Genomic DNA, 21,328 nt, shown 5'->3' with positions numbered 1-21,328 from the left:
AACCACGGAACCTTTTTTTTTTTTTTTTTTTTTTTGTTGAGCCTTATGACCACTGCGACCAATTAGAGGAATATTGTGGTGTGACTCTTTTTTTTGTAGCAAATCAGGTTAACCCAACACCATGGAACGATGAGAGGCAGCTCCTGTTTACTGCATGTTGTCCCAGTTAGGGTCGACTTGTTTAATAAAGTCTATCACCCTACTAGGACGGAAATGGTTGATATTGGAGGGATGTAGGATCCCTTTCCCAAAAAATAATATTCTAGTTTGAATCAGGGCACCACAATTACACAAAAGGTGCTCTGATGTTTCATTCTCAATATTACAAAATCTACAATTTGCGTTTGGAATTTTCCTCATATTAAATAAGTGGTATTTGCATGGGCAGTGACCAGTTAGTAAACCAGTTATCACCCTTAAATTTTTCTTATCTAGTTTTAATAGTTCCCGAGATAGTTTCCCACCTGGAAAGATAAATCTTTTTGCTTGTCTGGAAGTATCTGTAGAATTCCAGATTGAATTGATTGTTAATTGTTCCCAACGTTTTAGCTCCATTTTCAGTGAACAATCTGGAACACCAAAGAAAGGTTCTGGGCCAATGAAGTCAGTTTCAGATCCTTTCCTTGCCAGACTGTCCGCGTTTTCATTTCCTAAAATTCCACAATGCCCAGGAACCCAGTAAAGATTGACCGAGTTCTTTTGGGACAATTGCTTTAGTAATTTGATTCCTTCCCATACTAGTCTTGACTGGCAGGTATACCCTTTCAGAGCATTCAGTGCTGCCAAGCTGTCGGAAAAGATACAAATATTAGCTACTCTATAATTTCTTTTGAGGCAAATGTGCAAACATTCAATTATTGCATAAACTTCTGCTTGAAAAACTGTTGGAAATTGTCCCATTGGAACAGATGTCTTAATTCCTGGTCCAAACACTCCAGCTCCCGTTTTATTATTCATTCTAGAACCATCCGTGTAGAACAGAATAGAGCCTGGACGAAGATTAGGCCCACCATTATCCCACTCGTAGCGACTTTTAGCGTCCACTGTGAACGGAATGTCATAGTTAGCCTTTGTCGGCATCCAGTCTACTATTGAGTTTAACGCCGGATTCAAGGTAAAGTTTTTAAGGACTTCTAGGTGCCCTGTCAAATCTTCATCCTGAATTCTTGTGGCTCGATTCATTAATAAAGCACTCTTAAGGGCTTCTAATTCTATGAATTTATGAAGAGGAAGTAAATTTAACAAGGAGTTTAGTGCAGCAGATGAAGTGCTGTGCTTAGCTCCAGTTATTGAAATGGTGGCTAATCTTTGCAGCTTAGCTAATTTATTTTGGGCAATTGATTCTTTAACTTTCGGCCACCACACAAGTGACGCATACGTAATTCTTGTTCTAACTATACATGTATATATCCAATAAATCATTTTAGGGCGGAGACCCCACTTTTTTCCAAAAGTTTTTTTACTCAGCCAAAGAGAATTAATTCCTTTGTTTAATACATTATTCAGGTGAGCATTCCAATTAAGTTTCCTATCTAAAGTAATACCAAGATATTTCACTTCGTTAGAATACTCAATAGTTGTCCCACGAATAGCAAGATTAGGTAGTGCTAGTGTCCTTCGTCTTGTGAACGGTATTATAACTGTTTTAGAGGGATTTATACCAAGACCCTCATTTTTACACCATTTTGAGATAAAATTCAAGGCCGATTGCATTCGGTTACAAATTTCGCTACCTATTTTTCCCCGAACTATTATACAGATGTCATCCGCATAGCTGATCAGTTCAAAGCCAAGACTCGCCAACTTTTTCAGAAGATCGTCGACTACTAATGACCATAGCAGAGGTGATAGAACTCCACCTTGTGGACATCCCCTCCGTGGTCTGATTACCAATCGTTCTCCTCCAAGGTCGGCAGATATCTCCCTTTCAATAAGCATTGTTTCAATCCATTTGATAATCCATGAGCCAAAGCCCCTTGATTCCATGGCGGAACGCATAGAGCTGTGAGATGCATTATCAAAAGCTCCTTCAATGTCTAGGAAAGCAGCCAGAGCTACTTCCTTGGCTTTGAGGGACTTCTCAATTTTAGAAACTAAACAGTTTAAAGCAGTTATAGTAGATTTACCACTTTGGTATGCAAATTGGCTATTACTAAGAGGAAATTTGATCAAGAACGTTTTTTTTACAAAATCATCAAGAATTTTTTCCATAGTTTTCAATAGAATAGAAGAGAGACTAATTGGACGGAAGGATTTGGGACTTGTTTTGTCCCTTTTCCCAACTTTTGGAATAAATATGACCCGAACCTCTCTCCAAGCTTTTGGGATATAGCTAAGAGCGATACTAGCTCGAAAAATGTCTGTTAATTTAGCATTGATAATATCTTTACCCTGCTGGAGAAGAGCAGGAAAGATGCCATCCATCCCTGCGGATTTAAATGGTTTGAAAGAGCTCACCGCCCAGTCAACCTTGGAACGAGTAAATATTTCACAGGCTTGATTATGGGCAAGTACAGACCAATCTTTTGTCAGTCTTTCGCCCACGGCCTGATCTATACAACTTATTACCTTGGTCGAGGAACCTACATCAGTGGAAAATATTCCGTGTCACTGGCATTCTTCATTTTTTATCGGTTTTCTCAAGTTGACGAAAGGTAGAGGAGGGGAGAGGGGAAGCACGAGATATCACGAGAGAGACAGAGCGTTTCTTTTCATGTTCGGTGAAGCAAGTAATCGAAGACGACGACGAGAGGTGGCGTGTGACCGGCACGTGAACTTCACCAGAACTCTACGCGAACCTACGGGGAACCGACGGAGAGTCCGTCGTGGATCGTCGTCTTTGTCATATTTCATGTCTGCCTCTGGAGGCGTCCTCCATGTCGCGACCAAGAAGCAAAGTGTCAGAGCATCGACTTGAACAGGAGTTATGATGAATTTTGAATGGAGCAATAATGTTTAACAATTTGTAACAAGAAGGTTATTAATAATGACTGATGAGGAAAATGAAGAGTTATGAGACTGATACTGAAGAATCTCTACCGAGACAGTATTTTTACCCAGGGAGATAATGCAAAGCTTTGGCCAAACATGTAACAGAAAGCAACAAGTTTGAAATCAATTGATAACAAGATCGCATTCAACCAGAACATCTCCAGTGAGACACATCAATGACCTTATATTTAGCGTAGCATCTTTGTTTAAACACGCGTGTGAGGCTGTGAATCCGCCCATGTGTGAGTGGGTGAAGACTCCATTTGCAAAGAAGGATGTTTGGATCGTCTAGAATCCATCCCCCCTCACTCTCTTTAAGCTCAATTCCAGGAAAGAACGAAAAAGTTGCGTAACGAGTCGAGCAGCCTTGAATGCAAGATTCGTTGCGTCATCCTTCCCCCTAATCTTCCTCGGGGGTCCTGCCACACCAACCCTCCCTATCCCGTCACTTTCATCCTGCAACCCATTAAATTCCGGGCTAAGCTTCGGATTTACGGTCAGAGGCAGAAACCAGCTGCAAAAACAACGATTCCATCGTCGTCATTGTCATCCTGCCGAAGGAAAAGCTTTCGGAGAGTTGGTGGACGTGGACGCCCTAAACGGATGTTTCAGATCAGCACACACACACACTAACGCGTGAGCCCGCCGCCATAGGGTGGTGATAATCCGGTTTGCGTGGGGTAGAAGAGGTGCGGTGGGGTCGTTATCCTTGAAATGTACGCTCTTGAAAAACATATTTTCGTCGGAAAGGAGTTTGAACTTTTTTTTGTGTGTGTTGAGATTGTCACTCGTCTGCACTAATGGGATGATTTACTGGATTTGGAGGTCGTTGCAATGGTGTGATTTGGGGGTGAAATCTTTGTAGAGTTATGTAGAATCGGCGACAAAAACATGACTGATTTTTTTGCAAAATATTTTCTAAATAAAGCATTGAAGACAATATTTGACATATTCTTTCATCTGATACAAAATGGTAACTTTTATCAAAATTTCTATAATTTTAAGTCATGAAAATAATGTGGGTTATACTGTACAGGGTGATCACTAAAATCCCATTTTCAAATTTCCAGACTTTTCCAAAACCTCAAATCATACGTATTTCTTATATATAGAATGATTTCAAATTAGAAACTCCTTAAAAAAAATCGATAGTTAAAAAAAATATAGAAGCTAAACAATAAATTCCTCAAAAATACTCAAAAATGGAAGCACACATTATTTTAAGAGCGAGTCCACGAACAGGGCATACCCCTTTGTTTGGGATGTCGTTTGGACCTCATCAATCTGCCTGAAATTTTCAGGGGTTGTTTGTTTATATAACTAGCATCTGGCCAAAATATGAGCACTCGAGGTCAACGGGAAGTGGGGCAAATCAGGACACAAAGTTTGAAGGTTCAAAAACGTCAAAAATCTTAAAAAGGCTATAACTTAGCCAAAATTCAATTTAATTTCAAAATTCAAAATGCATCTGAAAGGACTTAAAAAATGCAACAAAATGCAGGGAAAAGCATCCCAATTGGTTGAATCAAAAGGGAGTTATTGGCTTTTTACTGAAAAAAAGCAAAATTTTCAAACTCACAATAGAAACATGCACAAAAATGTTTATTTTCATCCATTTTAATCCTTTAAAAAAATTAAAGTTAAAAAAATCTTTGATTCACATTTATTGAGAATCAAGTTCGTTTCCAAGGATACTAGATGACACAAGAAAAAAAGCAACTTCTTATTTTATTTTAACTTTTATTTTTTAAATGGTTAAAATAAATGAAAAAAAAACCTTTTAATGCATGTTCCATTGTGAAATTGTCTCAGGAACACGAATATGATAAAATCATCACCAGAAAATGTGATCTAAGGGGTCCCCCGAGCAAAAAATTACAACCAAAAAATTCACTAAAAGAAAAAGTATTTATTTGAACAGCCTTACCCAAAGCGTTCTCAGTCTCAGATGGTAGTCTCAGTTTGAGTTTGAAAATTTTGCTATTTTTTCACTAAAAAGCCAATAACTCCCTTTTGATTCAACCAATTGGGATGCTTTTCCCTGCATTATGTTGCATTTTTTAAGTCCTTTCAGATGCATTTTGAATTTTGACATTAAATTGAATTTTGGCTAAGTTATAGCCTATTTAAGATTTTTGACGTTTTTGAACCTTCAAACTTTGTGTCCCGATTTGCCCCACTTCCCGTTGACCTAGAGTGCTCATATTTTGGCCAGATGCTAGTTTTATATGTACAAACAACCCCTGAAAATTTCAGGTAGATTGATGAGGTCGATGCGAGATGGGTATGCTTTGCTCGTGGACTCGCTCTTAAAGTTAATGTTAAAAAGTTAAAGATATCTACACTTAAGTTTTATTCTTTATTTTATTTTTTTATCATAAAAAACATGATTACAGTTATTAATCTTTCAAATTAATTCAGAATATCTGGGCTTAAATGTTTTAACAAAGTTCCCATTTTAATTTTGTAAATTTTGATACTAAATTTTTTGAATCAATGTAGATTTATCAAGTTATCAGTAGTTACATGTTTATATTCTTTTAATTGAAAAATCTAGTTTGATTTGATTTGATTTTAACACAAATTTTATGCGAATTGCTTGGAGAGCCAGATCCTTTAAACATAATAACTTAAACCTAAATTTCTAGAATTAAATTCTTAGCAGTTTATTTTTTTCTACATATTTTCAATACGTAAAAAAGTTTTTCTATTTTTTAATTTCAAAACAAATTATTTTATTTAAGTTTTCAGATAACTGATAATCAAGTTTTATGTGTAACTTTTTACCTATACTCTTAAAACAGTTTTGGGAATTAACACATTTGGAAAAAAATATTTGAAATGAATTAATGAATTTAGTTTAACATTTAAATATATTTTTCATAAAAAATTGTCAAACTCTAGTTGGAATCGTATTTCAAACATTCAGGCAATGTGACAAGATGAACAAAAATTTAATTTTACGTAGGCAATAATCGTTGCAATTAAAAATTATTTACATATTGGTTTTGCATTAGCCTTGTTGTTGTTTCAATTTAAATGTAACCTTTTGTTTGATAAACTTGATCAAAATTAATTAAAATCTTTTGATTCATAAAAAATATAATGAAAATCAGTGTGAAATGCATGCCATCATAATCATAAAATATTTATATAATGGAACCTGTAGTTTAAAGTCAGTTGCTTAACATGATTTGAAGGATATTTTAAAATTATTTAATAGTTAGAAAATAATGTTCAAACTAATTTGCTTGGAATTCCAAACTTTCCCGTTTTTTTTTTTACAAAAAGCACAAATTCCCGACTTTTCTCCGATATTTTCCCGTTTTTTGCAGATTTTGGCGAATTCCTGACTTTTTCCCGATTTTGGCGACTTTCCGACTTTTTCCTGATTTCCCGACTTGAGTGGCAAAAACACAAATTCCCGACTTTCCCCGATTTTTTCCCGTTTTTTTTTTTTGCGGATTTTGGCGAATTTCCGACTTTTTCCCGATTTCCCGACTTGAGTGGGGGTGACAATAAAAAAATTGACATCATTCGATTCTTTAGGCAAAAATAAGTAACTATGCCAATTTTGAGCCAAATCGGTTAAGGTTAAGGGGTCGCTTGTTATCATTTCCTACAATTTTGTCGAAGGGTTCAAAACGATCCGAGTTAATTTCCTACAAGAATCTCACACTTGGACAATTTTGGGGTGAGACCTGTGCCACCTGCTGCCAAAATCTTGAAGCGATGTTTTACCCCATACATTTTAGCGATTTTCCTAATCTAATCTAATCGAACACAAGCGCAGCCAGTCTGAAGAAAGCATCCGGGAAGAACTTATGGTTAGATTACGCCTCAAGTTTTTTCTTGTCATTATTAATGATTGCAGTACTTTCGAGAACCCCCGAAATGTATTACACTCACTAAAGCGGCCCGGCCTACTGCGTTGCATTAACCGCAAGAGACAGATTCTATGAACGGAACCCACATTTCATGGAATCATCAGGGGAAGAAGAAGATGTGGGGACATACCGTACCAACCACTTCGAGTTATTTATAGAATATGTTGTGTGGTGTTTGTAGGGGAATCGTTGGGAAAGGGGATTGTTGTATTATATAGTAAATGATCTTGTGACATTATTTCACCACTACGAATTAATTCACTCAACATGTGTCAAACCCCTCGGTGGCCGAGTGGCTAGAGCATCTGACTACCAATCCAAAGGTGTGAGTTCGAATCCCACCTGATTCCATGAGTTTTTTGTTCATATTCAAAGTTCAATTATAGTCGAATAATTTCAAGGAGACCGGTCGGGAATCGAACCCGGAACCTTCCGCTTATAAGGCGGGAGCCGTAGCCATTAAGCCACGGACCGGTCCTTCCATACATTTTAGCGATTTTCCCTATATAAACTTCAACGATAAAAAGCGACCCCTTAACCTTAACCGATTTGGCTCAAAATTGGCACAGTTACTTATTATTGTCTAAAGAATCGAGCCAAGGGGTATCTCTTCAGATTTTCCAAAATTTTCAATTTTTCTTGTCACCCTAGTGGCCACCCTGCTTAATAAGTTGTACTCTATTAACTGTTATGAACCAGACAAAGTTTACACGACCCCTCATAGATTTTCGTGAATATTTTGTAATGTGTAATGTTTGCCCCTGACCAAGAATCTGAATTAAAACGTATTTTAAAAACTATGCCATTTGTGTTTACTGAATTGAATAAACGTATTGTAAAAATTACAGGAAAAGCAATAAAAAAAATGCAAAAAATTCATTTTGCAAAATTTGTTTTATAAAATTGCAAAGCCGAAGATTTAATGAAATAATTTTTTTCAAATTAACTTTAGTGATGTAAAAGTTTCAATAAATGAGTAATTAATTCCGAGACACCCCTAGTCTTGCACATTGTCTTCTCCATTGTTCCGGTTCGCCATTGTTGGTGTGGGTGTGTGTGTGTGTGATGCTTTTTGGTCACCATGCCCAGTCACCAGCCCCAGTTTCGGAGAATGGCCAGGAACAAAGGAGACCGGTCCGACCGGCGACAAAAGGACGGAACAAACGCAAAAACCACAAGCCCCAAGGCCCAACCCTAGGAAGAAGTAGAAAAAAGAAGAAGAAGGATAACCATCCGATAAGTGGTTCAGTTGATCCAGCCAATGTGCTGCAGTGCTGGTGTGTGTTGGTGTCGGTGTGATAGTGACGCTAGGTGACGGTCGTTGGTAACGGGAGTCTTGATGCCTGGAGACAGAGCTTTGGGGACAATGACCAAAGTGGGTTAGAGCGTTGGATTTTTTATCATTTCATGCTCGACAATCCGCTCTCTCTCTATCTCTTGGGTCAGTTACTGTCATAATTTTGCCTCGTCTTTTTTTTTTCACAGAAAAGTGAATAAGTTCATTTGGGGTTTTGGGAGATGACTTATGTAATTCTAGTTTCTTTCACGGCTAGTTTACTGCCGTTTTACGGCGATATGATGTATACGCCATTTTGGAACTTTTTCAATTTTATTGTACAGTCTGATAAAGAATCTTAAAAGCTACCTCCAGACGAAAGAATTTTTCAAAAAACTGCTCTGGGGCCCATTTTATTAAGCAAACAAACAATGATGTATACGCCAATTTTACTCATCATGATGTACATATGTATACATTGAGAATTGATAGAAGTCAAATTCAATACTGTTTGAAATTTGAGGTTTTGGGACTAAATCAAGACTGGGCAATATTTTATTACATTATTTCGAATTAATTCTTAAGGGGACGTCCATAAGGCGTCATCCATAAAGTACGTCACGTTCTGAGGGAAGTGGGGGGTTTTGAGCAAGCGTGACATTGCGTGTTAAAAGCATAGGGAAAGCGGGACAAAGGGGGGGTGGAGTAAATGTTGGCTGATTTTAATGTAACGTACTTAATGGATGACACCTTATCCACATCCACGTAGACACTTTTTTGAAAAATTCTAGACCCACCCACCTCCCTTGCGGACAATTGTTCATGCAAAAAATGTGTTTATGGAGCGTAGATAATCGCTAAGGGAGCGTTCTTTTATTACGTAACGCAAAAGATCGGATTTTTAGACCCCTCCCCCACTCGTAACAAAATTTCCATACAAATTTTAAAAATTTTATATGGAGCGTAACACGGCCTCCGACCCTTCCCCAACTGCGTTACGTAATAAAATAACGCTCCCTAATACCCTCCCCCCCTTCTTAAAGTATCCACGTGGACAATGCATTGAGGGATCCGCTCAGCTGTCAAAATAGCTGGCCAAAAAATATAGTTTGCTCTGATCGAGCAATGTATACATACATCATTGGGAAGGAAAAGTAGTGATTTTTTATTGCTATTTTTTCGGCCAAATGATGTTTGTGCTTTAAAATCGTAGAGAATAGGAAAAAACAAGAAATTTTGTAGGGGCCACATTTTTATCGTACTTTTTAACAGTTTCTACAGAGCAGACCTTAAATAAGTCATTTTAAATTGAAAAAATGAACAAAAACAGAAAATCGTGTCTACAGCAAAATCACCTCAATGGCGTATACATCATATCGCCGTAAAACGGCAGTTTAATTAGTGTAATTTTAACCTTAAAAATCTCATTTAGAATTTAATTGAAGTTATTTTAAGTATGTTTTTTTTTTTGAAAAGAATCACAGTTTTATAAATTCTTCTGAATAAGTAGTAGGCAAGTAGGTTAGTAAAGTGCGATAATGTAGAATTAAATTTTGTGATAATGCCGTTGTCGGTGATGACTATTTGTTCATACACAGTAAATCAACCGGATAACAATTTAAAGTAAAATACATATTCAATGCTGTAAAACTCAAAACTCCTGTTTCCCACTCCCAAGTACCTATCACATGCATGGCTTCCACGTGCACAGCGTTCCATTTCACTGTCATTTTAGCTTGACAAACTTCGCTTGAAATCCGGCAAATTCTTTCGGGTACAGACAGGCTTGCACACAAAAAAAAACCTCTGCCAAAAAATAATAAAATACTTTTGCTCGACACATCTCCGGTTTCCCGGCAATAGAAAGTGGCAGAAAAAATATTAACGAAGCAAAGCCAAACCGAGTAAAATGGTAGAAGCGAAAAAAACGAGATTTTTCCAGGCTGTCGTGGCCTCCTCGCCCGTCTCACTTTGATATCACAAGATTAAATTCATTCAAATGACATGCCCCTCCAGACTGTCTCTCTCTCGCACTCTTCATCGGAAGCAACGAACGGAAAAATGTACGTGTGTGCTTCCCCTTAACCAGCCTCCCTCCTTTCCCAGAGAAAAACTCTTCAACATTGCCGCCACCATCTTTCAAGTTCAAGTCTTTTGAAATGACTTTTTTTCAAAGCCTGGTTCGTCAGCTTCCGAAGGAGACGACGTCGTGCACAGCACAATAACTTCATCGAGAGGAATTTAATTCAAAAAGTCCTGGCGCTTCGCCGTGCAATGTAGTTAGCGAGCTTGTCAAAGTACACTCTGGTGGACGCCTCCCCCTCTCTCTCTTAACCTTTGAATGACATTTTTCAACTAAACAGTCTAGTTTACTAAACAATTTTGTAATAACTGCATATCCAAATCAAATTTTAAAGTAGATTTTTCATGTTTTCACGTTGATTCTTGAAAAAAAAATTAAATTTATATTGAAACATAATTATATTTTGATAAATTTGGCCGCCCTAAGCTACCGCCTTCCATTTTTATCTTTAACAGTAATTTCCCAACCCAACATTTCACGACTTCCTGAGAGGAGGCCTTAGAGCACTCTGACACAAAAAAAAAGTTTGTTTCGCGAAAGAAAAGCGTAAAACATTTTAATTAGAATTGTATGCTTTAGCATCGCTCGTCGGTGAAAAACTTGAAGAGTTAAACGTGCGTAGCGTGGGAGGAGGTCGTTGAAGAACAAGAAGAGAGGGGGAATGTAGAGGATTCGGGATCGCGACGAAAGTAGATGTACGCGCAAAAGCTTTTATATTTTCTGATTAAGAGCGCGACGAGTTGGAGCGAGCGAAAAAGCATTCTTTGGCGATGTGACGAACTGGCAGAGGAAAGAGAAGTAGAAGGAGAAGGAGGAAGAGGTTTCCTTAAAAAACACTGTTAAAAATTTCAAAACGTTTTATATATTTTGGTTTGAAAAATATGTTTTCTGGCTAAAATTGTTAAACTAAACACTCTTCATAAAATTTACAAAATATTTTTGCTGAATTAAAGAAAATAAAGGTGAGTTTTCGCTACCTTTTTCAAAAGGTATTATTGGTTATTTTGACGTATTGGTTATTTTGAAAAAGGTATCTAAAATTGGTCTTTGCTTTGACTGTTATGTAATCATATGTTTTTAGAGAATGTTGAGCAAAAAAAATTAAAACTTATTCCTGTCAATTACAAAAAAAAATAAATCATTTTACAGAAAAAGTATTTTGAAAAAGCTTTGAAAAAAGAATAGAAATTGATTTTTTTAAAGAACAAATTCGTTAAAAATCTCCTGGGCTCTATATTCAAATATTAGGCGTCAAACGTTATTTATAAAGCAACAAATTTTATATATTGTTCAATTTGGCTTTGAAACAAACAAGAAAATTAACAAAAAAATCATTTTTATTCTTTTCCAGGTTCGTTTTATGTTAGTTTTTCTTTATAAATTTAAAAACTAAAATATAAAAAGGAAATGTTTTAAATTTTGGGAATGTGCGACATAAAGTCCAGAGGACAAATGATCAAAAGCCAAAAAGTTGAAAAAACAAAATGGAGCAAATATGAGCAGTTCATCAAATTTTTTCAAGTGAGACATGTTATTTTCGCCAATATTTGATACTTTTAGACAAATTTTGTTGTTGTTGCAATTTTTTATGCATACTTTAAACATGAGCAGATCTTTCAATTGATTTATATAAATATAAGAATTTTAGAAATTTTCATAACAAGAAAATCATATTTGCAACGGCTTCAGTACTTTAAATTATTTCATGAGAATTAGCCTGATTTCAAACTTTTTTTTAATGATTTTTGAATTCTTTTTTTTTTTTTTGTTATAATCTTTGTGAGTTCTGCTTGACTTGTTGAAATAGAACGTATCTGAATTTAAGTATATTTGTTCAATTTAATATATTTGATCAACAAAAGAACTCTTGTTTTTAATATTTTTAATAAATTATCTAACTTAGAAAATATTCAGATAAATTTTATGCACTTTCAATAAACTGTGCTTTTTTATGTAACTATTATGATTTAGGGGAATTTTGATCAATTGAATTTAAGTTTCATATAGAATTGTTGTAGAGATTTTCATGCTTTTTCACCAAAGCTATATTGATAGAATTCAGGAAAATAAATAATTCGATGCATAATTTTCCATACTTCTGAATGGGTTATTCTCTGGAATCTTGCAATTGATTTCGCGATTTTAAATTTTGGCTATCAATTCCCAATGTCAAAAAAGCCATTTTGCATAATTACTTTTCCCATAAAAGACTAAATACAATTTTGCGGCTCATACAAAATAGACATGTGAATATTTGAAGATCTGTATCTTTAGAAGGGATTTCTGGGCGACTTGGTGTCGTAGGATTATTTGAAGGTTATCATTATTATTTTTCAGAAAAAAAAACAAAATTAATGGTTGAACTTCCAACAAACATATTTTCAATTTCTAAATTTTTGGATAAGATTTAGGAGAATCAAAAGGCAAAATGTTGTACCAAAAAATACTGTTTTTGGTAAAAAAATGATTTTTGGAAAAAAAACCTGAAAAATCAAAATTTGTAGAAGCAAAATCAAATTTGCAATCAAAAATTTCTTCATTTAGCTTTTGATAAAGTGCACCGTATTTTAAGTTATAGAATTTAAAAAAAAAATCTGTTCAATAACTTTATGAAGAGAACGCAACCTTGCATAAAAAATTGAAATAATACCCGATAATTTTTATTTTATAACTGAGCATTTCTCAGAATCAGCTAATTAGCCCTCATTTTCAACCTGCGTTACCTCAAAAACTTTTTGTTTCGATTTTCATAAGAGACCGCAGTGAAATTTTTATTAATTTTTAAAATTTTCGAGAATGTAAACACTCATTAAAGTCAGACTAGGTTCAAAAAATCAATATTATTTTAATTGAAAAGTGCAGAGAATTTCACTTATGTTTAATTTTTGAACATTGAATTTCGATACAATCGTTTCTGAGATAGCGCAAGTTGGAAATTTAGGGCTTAATGGGTGACACTGAGAAAAATAATTCCTCACAAAATATAAACTTCAAGAGACTGACAACTACCAGTCCGATCAACAATGTCAAAAAATGAAAATTGTTGACCATTTTCTTGGCTTATTTCAAATATGTTTGCAGTGATAATTTTCTTGATGGATTATTTTTATATTGCAAAAAATAAATAAGTAATATGAATACAAAGAGACGAGTTGTTCCTTTTAATTCCGCTATATATTTTAATGTCTTGACAGATACTATTTCGTCTACTACTTGCAGACTTCATCAGTGTTCTGTTCTCGACTTATAGTTTCGAGTAATATTTCGGAAATTTATGTTGACAACATCAAATTTTTACCAAAAAGCTGTTTTTTCAAAAATTCTTAATTCTTGCATTACTATCCGAATTTCTAGTATAAAAGACGTCTTTTCAAAAAAAAAAATTCATGATGTGGTGTGGCAACCAATGCCAAGTGAGTAGTTCTCTCAGATATCGGTCATTCGATTTTTTTTTTATATTTTTTAATCCGACTAAAACTTTTTTGGTGCCTTCGGTATGCCCAAAGAAGCCATTTTGCATCATTAGTTTGTCCATTTAATTTTTCATACAAATTTGGCAGCTGTCCATACAAAAATGATGTATGAAAATTCAAAAATCTGTATCTTTTGAAGGAATTTTTTGATCGATTTGGTGTCTTCGGCAAAGTTGAAGGTATGGATACGGACTACACTGGAAAAAAATGATACACGTTACAAAATTTTTTGGTGGTTTTTTATTTAATATTTTGTCACTGAAATTTGATTTGCAAAAAAACACTATTTTTAATTTTTTTTATATGTTTTAGAGGACATCAAATGCCAACTTTTCAGAAATTTCCAGAATGGGCAAAAAATCTTTGACCGAGTTATGATTTTTTTGAGTCAATACTATTTTTTTCAAAAAATCGAAATATTGGTCGCAAAATTTATCAACTTCATTTTTCGATGTAAAATCAAATTTGCAATCAAAAAGAACTTTAGTGAAATTTTGATAAAGTGCACCGTTTTCAAGTTAAATCCATTTTTAGGTTTTTCATTTTTTTAAATTAGTGCACATGTTTGCCCACTTTTGAAAAAAACTATTTTTGAAAAGCTGAGAAAATTCTCTATATTTTCCTTCTTAAACTTTGTTGATACAACCCTTAGTTGCTGAGATATTGCCATGCAAAGGTTTAAAAACAGGAAAATTGATGTTTTCTAAGTCTCACCCAAACAACCCACCATTTTCTGATGTCGATATCTCAGCAACTTATGGTCCGATTTTCAATTTTAAAATATGAAACATTCGTGAAATTTTCCGATCTTTTCGAAAAAAATATTTTCAAACATTTTAAACCATGACTAACATTTCAAAAGAGCCAAAGATTCAATATTACGCCCTTTTGAAATGTTTGTCTTAATTTCAAAATTTAGAAAATATTTTTTTCGAAGAGATTTTAAAATTTTACTAATGTTTCATATTTTAAAATTGAAAATCAGACCATTAGTTGCTGAGATCGACATTAGAAAATGGTGGGTTGTTTGGGTGAGACTTAGAAAACATCAATTTTCCTGTTTTTAAACCTTTGCATGGCAATATCTCAGCAACTAAGGGTCGTATCAACAAAGTTCAAAAAAGCAAATATAGAGAATTTTCTCAGCTTTTCAAAAATATTTTTTCAAGACTGAGCAAACATGTGCATTAATTTAAAAAAAATGAAAAACTGCGACTATTTTCAAAAAAGTTAACTAAAAATGGATTTAACTTGAAAACGGTGCACTTTATCAAAATTTCACTAAAGTACTTTTTGATTGCAAATTTGATTTCACATCGAAAAATGATGTTGAAAAATTTTTGCGATAAATATTTCGATTTTTTGAAAATATCAGTATTGATTAAAAAAATCATAACTCGGTCAAAGATTTTTTGCACAACCTGGAAGTTTCTGAAAAGTTGGCATTTGATGTCCTCTAAAAAAAACGAAACTATTGGCACTACGCCCCCCGGGGCATGGCCTTCCTCTAACGTGGGATTTCTGCTCCAGCGCCTCTGACGAGACAGGAGAAACCGGGACCGACGTTTTACTTCACCATCCGATAGAAGCTCAGTGGATAAGGCGGGAATCGAACCCGCGTCTCATAGCATCATCGGGATCGGCAGCCGAAGCCGCTACCCCTGCGCCACGAGACCCACCTCTCTAAAACATATCAAAAAATAAAAAAAATTAAAAACAGTGTTTTTTTGCAAATCAAGTTTTAGTGATAAAAAGTTAATTAAAAAAATCACCAAAATTGTTTTACCGTGTATCATTTTTTTTCCAGTGTAGTCCGTATCCATACCTACAACTTTGCCGAAGACACCAAATCGATCAAAAAATTCTTTCAAAAGATACAGATTTTTGAATTTTCATGCATCATTTTTGTATGGACAGCTGCCAAATTTGTATGGAAAATTAAATGGACAAACTAATGATGCAAAATGGCTTCTTTGGGCATACCGAAGGCACCAAAAAAGTTTCAGCCGGATTAAAAAATACAAAAATTAAAATTGAAGAAAAAAGACCGATTTCGTAGAGAATTGCTCAAGTTTTAAAATTCTTGAAAAAAAGCTTTTAAATTATCGGATTTGATTTTTTTAGGTATTTTAGAATGTTTATGAAACGTAAGCTTAGCATTTTTTTGTGATTTAAAACAAATATTTTAATATTTCTTATTGTGTCCCCGGCTAGGAAGCCTCCCTTTTCCTCCTTCAGCACCAATCCAAGAATGAAACTCTGTTCTCAATGCGGCACGCGGATACCCCCTTTCGTGAAGGGTGGGGAGGCGAGTTAAATTCTCGTCCCATGTAGAAGCCAAATTTTGGCAAATGACTTAACCATGCCGGCGAACAGCCTCGTTTTCGTTGAATTTTCAGGCGTAAATGCCAAATTCTGTTAGCGGAAACAACTTCACTTGTAGCTGTGCTCACGTGTTTGGCCCCACACTGAATGTTGAACAGTCGGCGAAATTAATTGAAATTAAGATCTTATTATTTCGAGCGTTCACTTTACCGGAGTGGAAGCTGAGGGGTGCTGAATGAGCTCTTGGATGCGTGATAGAATTTCGCAAAAGTGTTGGAGTGGGAAGGTTTTATGTGTTTAAGATATGCTAATTTATAATTGATTTGTTTTCTTTGGAATAGCTTACCTTTTTGTATGCTTGGAGCCTGCGTTATCCTGAAAGAGAAACAAATAAAATGTAAATTTGGTTAAATTTTAAATAAAGTTGTAAAATAGTTCTGCTTCACAAACTAAAATCTGTTTCAAACCCGAAGCATTTTTCTACCACTCACATCAAAGCCTGAACGTAAAAGTTTCAACCAGTTTTCACGCCAGCATTCTCTTTTTGTACGTGTCCTGTTGACCAGCAAAAAAATCGCTTCCTCCTGAGCAGGAAGTGCAAATTTCCACGAGAAACGCTATGTTTTCATCTACGTAAAACACCCGGAAAATCCCGGTCGACGCCGTCGGTAGAAGAACTCTGTCATCCGCCACCAACTGAAAGAGGAGAGAGGTCGTGCCTAGGGGCTGGTCGGATTGTTGGAGGATGCAAAAATATTTGTGAACCCCCTCCCAGGAGAGAAAGGATCGTCGCGAACGAAATCCGCCTAAATAATTTAAATTTTTCTCTGGCGTTTTTGTTTCGTCCCGTTGAAATCCGGACTGTGCCTTAATCGTAACCGGGACGGGTTGCTCGTCGTCGTCGTCGTTTTCCCCGGGCCAGAAACACTTTGTCACATCCATCACGTGGCCACGGTGGGATTCCAGCGCTAGGACAATGGCACGGTTATTTTAAGTGAGTTATTCAGTGGGCAGTGAATTATTGTCTAACTTTAGGAAAAAAATGCCGAAATTTAAATAATCTCTAAATTTGCAAATGACAATAACTGTTTGCCTTTCTCACTGGGGAGAAACTATAAAATCATTCGAAAAATGCAATTTCTAATCTGACCTCCTAGACCCACCTTTAATTATGCTTAATAGGATGTAACAAAAATGACTTTTTGGCGGGCATTCAGGGATTTGTTCCGGTGGGCATACTGAGCCCAAATCCCAAATATGAGCTTAACGTAACAGGAGCTGGCGCTTTGCATTTGAATTTTAAATGGGATTTAACCCGTAAAAAAAGATGTTTAAAGAAATGTCAAATTTTTGAGGCACTTTGGCCCGAGCGTCTATTTTCAACATCACTGGCGTGTAGGCCAGATCCTTGCGCATCTTTTGGTATATATAACATTGAAGTTTGGAGCACCCTGGAGCTTGGTAAAGACCTTCCAAGTTTGGCATTTTTTTTTTTTTTTTGAAAAATCGGTCCCAGCAATCTTTTTGGCCGGGGTCGCCAAACTTTGAAGATCTATACCGAGCTCCAGGGTGCTCCGAACATCAATTTTATATATACCAAAAGATGCGCAAGGATCTGACCTACACGCCAGTGATGTTGAAAATAAACGCTTCAGTGCCAAAGTGCCTCAAAAATTTGACATTTCTTAAAAAATCTTTTTTTACGGGTTTAATCCCATTTAAAATTCAAATGCAAAGCGCCAGCTCCTTTACGTCCAATCAAGCTCATATTTGGGATTTGGGCTCAGTATGCATACCGAAACAAACCCCTGAATGCCCGCCAAAAAGTCATTTTTGTTACACTCTAATGCATATCGACTTAGAATTAAATTATGAGAAAATGTCTGTGCAAATGTTGATAAAAAAATAAGCCTTTTTTTCTCGGCTTTGGCTGAACGATTTTTTCCGGATGTGGTCTACTCGATCCAGTTTCAGGTTCTACAGGTTGGTATTGATAATCGTAAAGTTTCATTTAGTTGTTTAAAAGCAATGACAAAAAATCAATTAAGACCACTTCATAAAGGGTGATTTTCAACAGCACCTCAAATGTCCGAGTCTGATCACCTCAAAAGAACCGTGTAGGGGTTTACTATTTTCTTCAAAGTTGGTGTCCCTATTTTCTTGACAAAAATTCTGCAATTTTTTTTCGAAAATGGAAAATTTATATTTCAGACCCACCAACCTAAATTTGATTACATTTGATTTGATTATTCTGGGAAAAGACGTACAAATATTGAGTCCACAGACAATTTTGGTATAGTTCATCAGCATATTGAATCTATTTAAACTTCAGGGGGCCTCAAGAAAAATTCCACAAATATCTAATTACACTGACCTACAAAATTTAATGCGCAGACTTAACTCGAGGGGGAAGCATGAACTATGAGGTTTCCAGAAACACGTGCATTTTGGATTTTTTTTTATATTTAGACAGAGCCGAATGGTTTTTTTAAAATTGTTTTTTTGTTAACTAACCATATGAATAAATTTTACCCTAAATTTGGTATAAACAAATCATTCCGTTTGTTTCAAAGACCAAATTCTTTTCTATTATATTCAACAGTCAAACTAAACAAAAAAATTGAGCAAAAACTTGCAAAAAACATTAAAAAATGATAAGATTACAATATTTCTTATTTATTTTCAATAAAAAGAACAAAAAAATCCACAATGGCTTTATTTTTAACATTGAAAATCAAGTAAATAGTTTCCAAATATTGTCAGTAGAAAAATGACAGTAAAAAAAAAGATGGTAAAATTACATCTAAAAAGGGGTACATCTTTTATGTCAGAAAAAAGCTTTAATTTTACCTCTAATAATGTGTAAATTCACATTTGGCTGACGCTAGGAAAAAATATCTGTAATCCTAAAAAAATATCAAACCGGTAGTTATATCTAGCTTACTAAGTCCGCGCCCCAACCCGCACGACCAACTTGCCGCTGTGAAAACTGGACGATCGAAGCCAATGTACCTCTATGTGCTCCGTACATTGTATACTGTATTTACTGCATATATGGGTAATTCTCCGCCACCTCACACAGCAGTTGCCCCGACCCCTCTTCGATTTGCGTGAAATTGTGTCCTAAGGGGTAACTTTTGTCTCTGATCACGAATCCGAGGTCCGTTTTTTGATATCTCGTGACTGAGGGGCGGTACGACCCCTTCAATTTTTGAACATGCTAAAAAAGAGGTGTTTTTCAATAATTAGCAGCCTGAAACGGTGATGAGATAGAAATTTGGTGTCAAAGGGACTTTTATGTAAAATGAGACGCCCATTTTTAATTTTTCATCGAAAAAAACACTTAAAAAAGTTTTAAAAACTCTCCCATTTTCCGTTACTCGACTGTAAAATTTTTTGGAACATGTCATTTTAAGGGAAAATTTAATGTACTTTTTGAATCTACTTTAAACCAGAAGGGTCATTTTTCCCAGTAGAGCAGACAATAATAAACATTTTGATATATAAACATAAGGGGTTTGCTTATAAACATCACGAGTCATCGCGATTTCACGAAAAAAAAGTTTTGAAAAAGTTGGTCGTCGTCGATCATAACCGTTCATCGTCACCCGCGTCAGACACGGACGACGAAACAAAGAGAAACGCAAATGTTAATTTTTTCAAAACTTTTGTTCGTAAAATCGCGGTAACTCGTGATGTTTATTAGCAAACCCCTTATGTTTATACATCAAAATTTGTTTTATTGTCTGCTCTACAATTTTGTAGAACATTGTTACACTCTAAAAAATAACCCTGCAAAGTTAGAAAAAACACGAAATTTTGAAATGAAATTTTGTGTTCTAAATTAAAAAATTACCCTTCTGGGTCAATGTAGATTCGAAAAGTACATTAAATTTCCCTTAAAATGACATGTTTCAAAAAAATTTACAGTCGAGTAACGAAAAATTGGACAGTTTTTAAAACTTTTTTAGTGTTTTTTTTCGATTAAAAATACACCGTTTCAGGCTGCAAATTATGGAAAAACACCTCTTTTTTCACATGTTCAAAAATGGAAGGGGTCGTACCGCCCCTCCGTCACGAGATATCAAAAAACGGACCTCGGATTCGTGATCAGGGACAAAAGTTACCTCTTGGGACAAAGTTTCACGCAAATCGAAGAGGGGTCGGGGCAACTTTTCCCGATTTCGTGTGAGTTGGTAGAGAATTACCCATATGATTTTTGGAAAAAAAACTGAATTTTATCTTCAATTTGATTTCAAATTTTCTGAACATTTAAAAAAAAAATAAAGAGCTGGTCACTCATGGTCACTATTTAAAAAATCAAAAAACTCCAAATATGTCGTTGAAATCCAACTTTTGGTGGTTATATCTTGAAAACGAGGCTCTTTTTCAAAAAATCTGTAAAGTGTTTTTCGATTGCAAATTCAATTTTAGGTTTAAAATTAAGATTTTTCAAGTATTCCAAAAATCACATTTTTTTCTAAACTGTATAACTCGGCGGCAGAATTTTTGACCATACTTCTCTATGGCTCAAAAGTTGCGGGTTTTGGTCACATAAAACATATAAAAAAATCTTGCTAATCAAAAAATATGTATTTTGGGAAATTGAGTTTTTGTAAAAAAAAAGTTAATTAAAAAATCGAGACCTTTTTTTTCCTTGTACCATTTTTTCTGGATATTCCTCAACAAAACCTACAGCTTTGATGATTGATCCGAAAATTCATTCAAAAGTAACAGATTTTCGAATATTAACGTACCATTTTTGTATGGACAGCTGCCAAAATTATATGGGTGAACCAATGACACAAAAAAGCTACTTAGGTCGCAGGGAAGGCCCCCTCAATGTTTGAGCCAAATCAAAAAATACAAAAAATAAAAATGTTTAAAATCGGCCGATTTCGTACACAAAAAAAAGTTGAGTTTTGGAATGTTGAAAATTTGGTAGGTTGAATTTTACCTCTTTTTTTTAGTAATATTACAAAAAAAATATATTTAAAAATGTGAACCTGATGAATATTCATCAAAAACTGATGAAAATTCATCATTTTCTGGGGTAAAATTAATCTTTTTTTTTACACAAAATCTGTCACCATTTCCTGATGAATATTACCATCTTTTTTTTTGTTAAAAATGCATTTTTGATCATAGGGAAGATCCCCACCAAATTTTAGGCAAATAAAAAAAAAATACATCAAATAAGACTGCACTAAATTGGCCGTTTTCGTACAAAATTACTCTAGGGACATATTTTTTTTTAAAAATTTACATCGGCCTTTTTGGCTTGTTGAAACAA

At 35.0% G+C, this 21,328-nt stretch overlaps 1 protein-coding gene across 2 annotated transcripts in view; it reads right to left on the bottom strand.

Annotated features, from left to right (window-relative positions):
* LOC120422592 (uncharacterized) overlaps positions 1–21,328 on the bottom strand; it is a 127,160-nt gene that overhangs the window by 27,899 nt on the left and 77,933 nt on the right. The window contains exon 2 of one of the 2 annotated variants that reach the window (XM_052707716.1): positions 16,382–16,410. The exons of the other annotated variant lie outside the window; for it this stretch is intronic. The gene's annotated coding sequence lies outside the window, so the exon portion shown is untranslated. The remainder of the gene's footprint in view (positions 1–16,381; positions 16,411–21,328) is intronic. 2 annotated transcript variants of the gene reach the window in all.

The sequence above is a fragment of the Culex pipiens genome, chromosome 2, assembly GCF_016801865.2.
Source record: "Culex pipiens pallens isolate TS chromosome 2, TS_CPP_V2, whole genome shotgun sequence".
NCBI lineage: Eukaryota > Metazoa > Arthropoda > Insecta > Diptera > Culicidae > Culex > Culex pipiens.
Note: the sequence above shows the minus strand (reverse complement) of the source record. Positions and strands in the feature narration are given on the sequence as shown.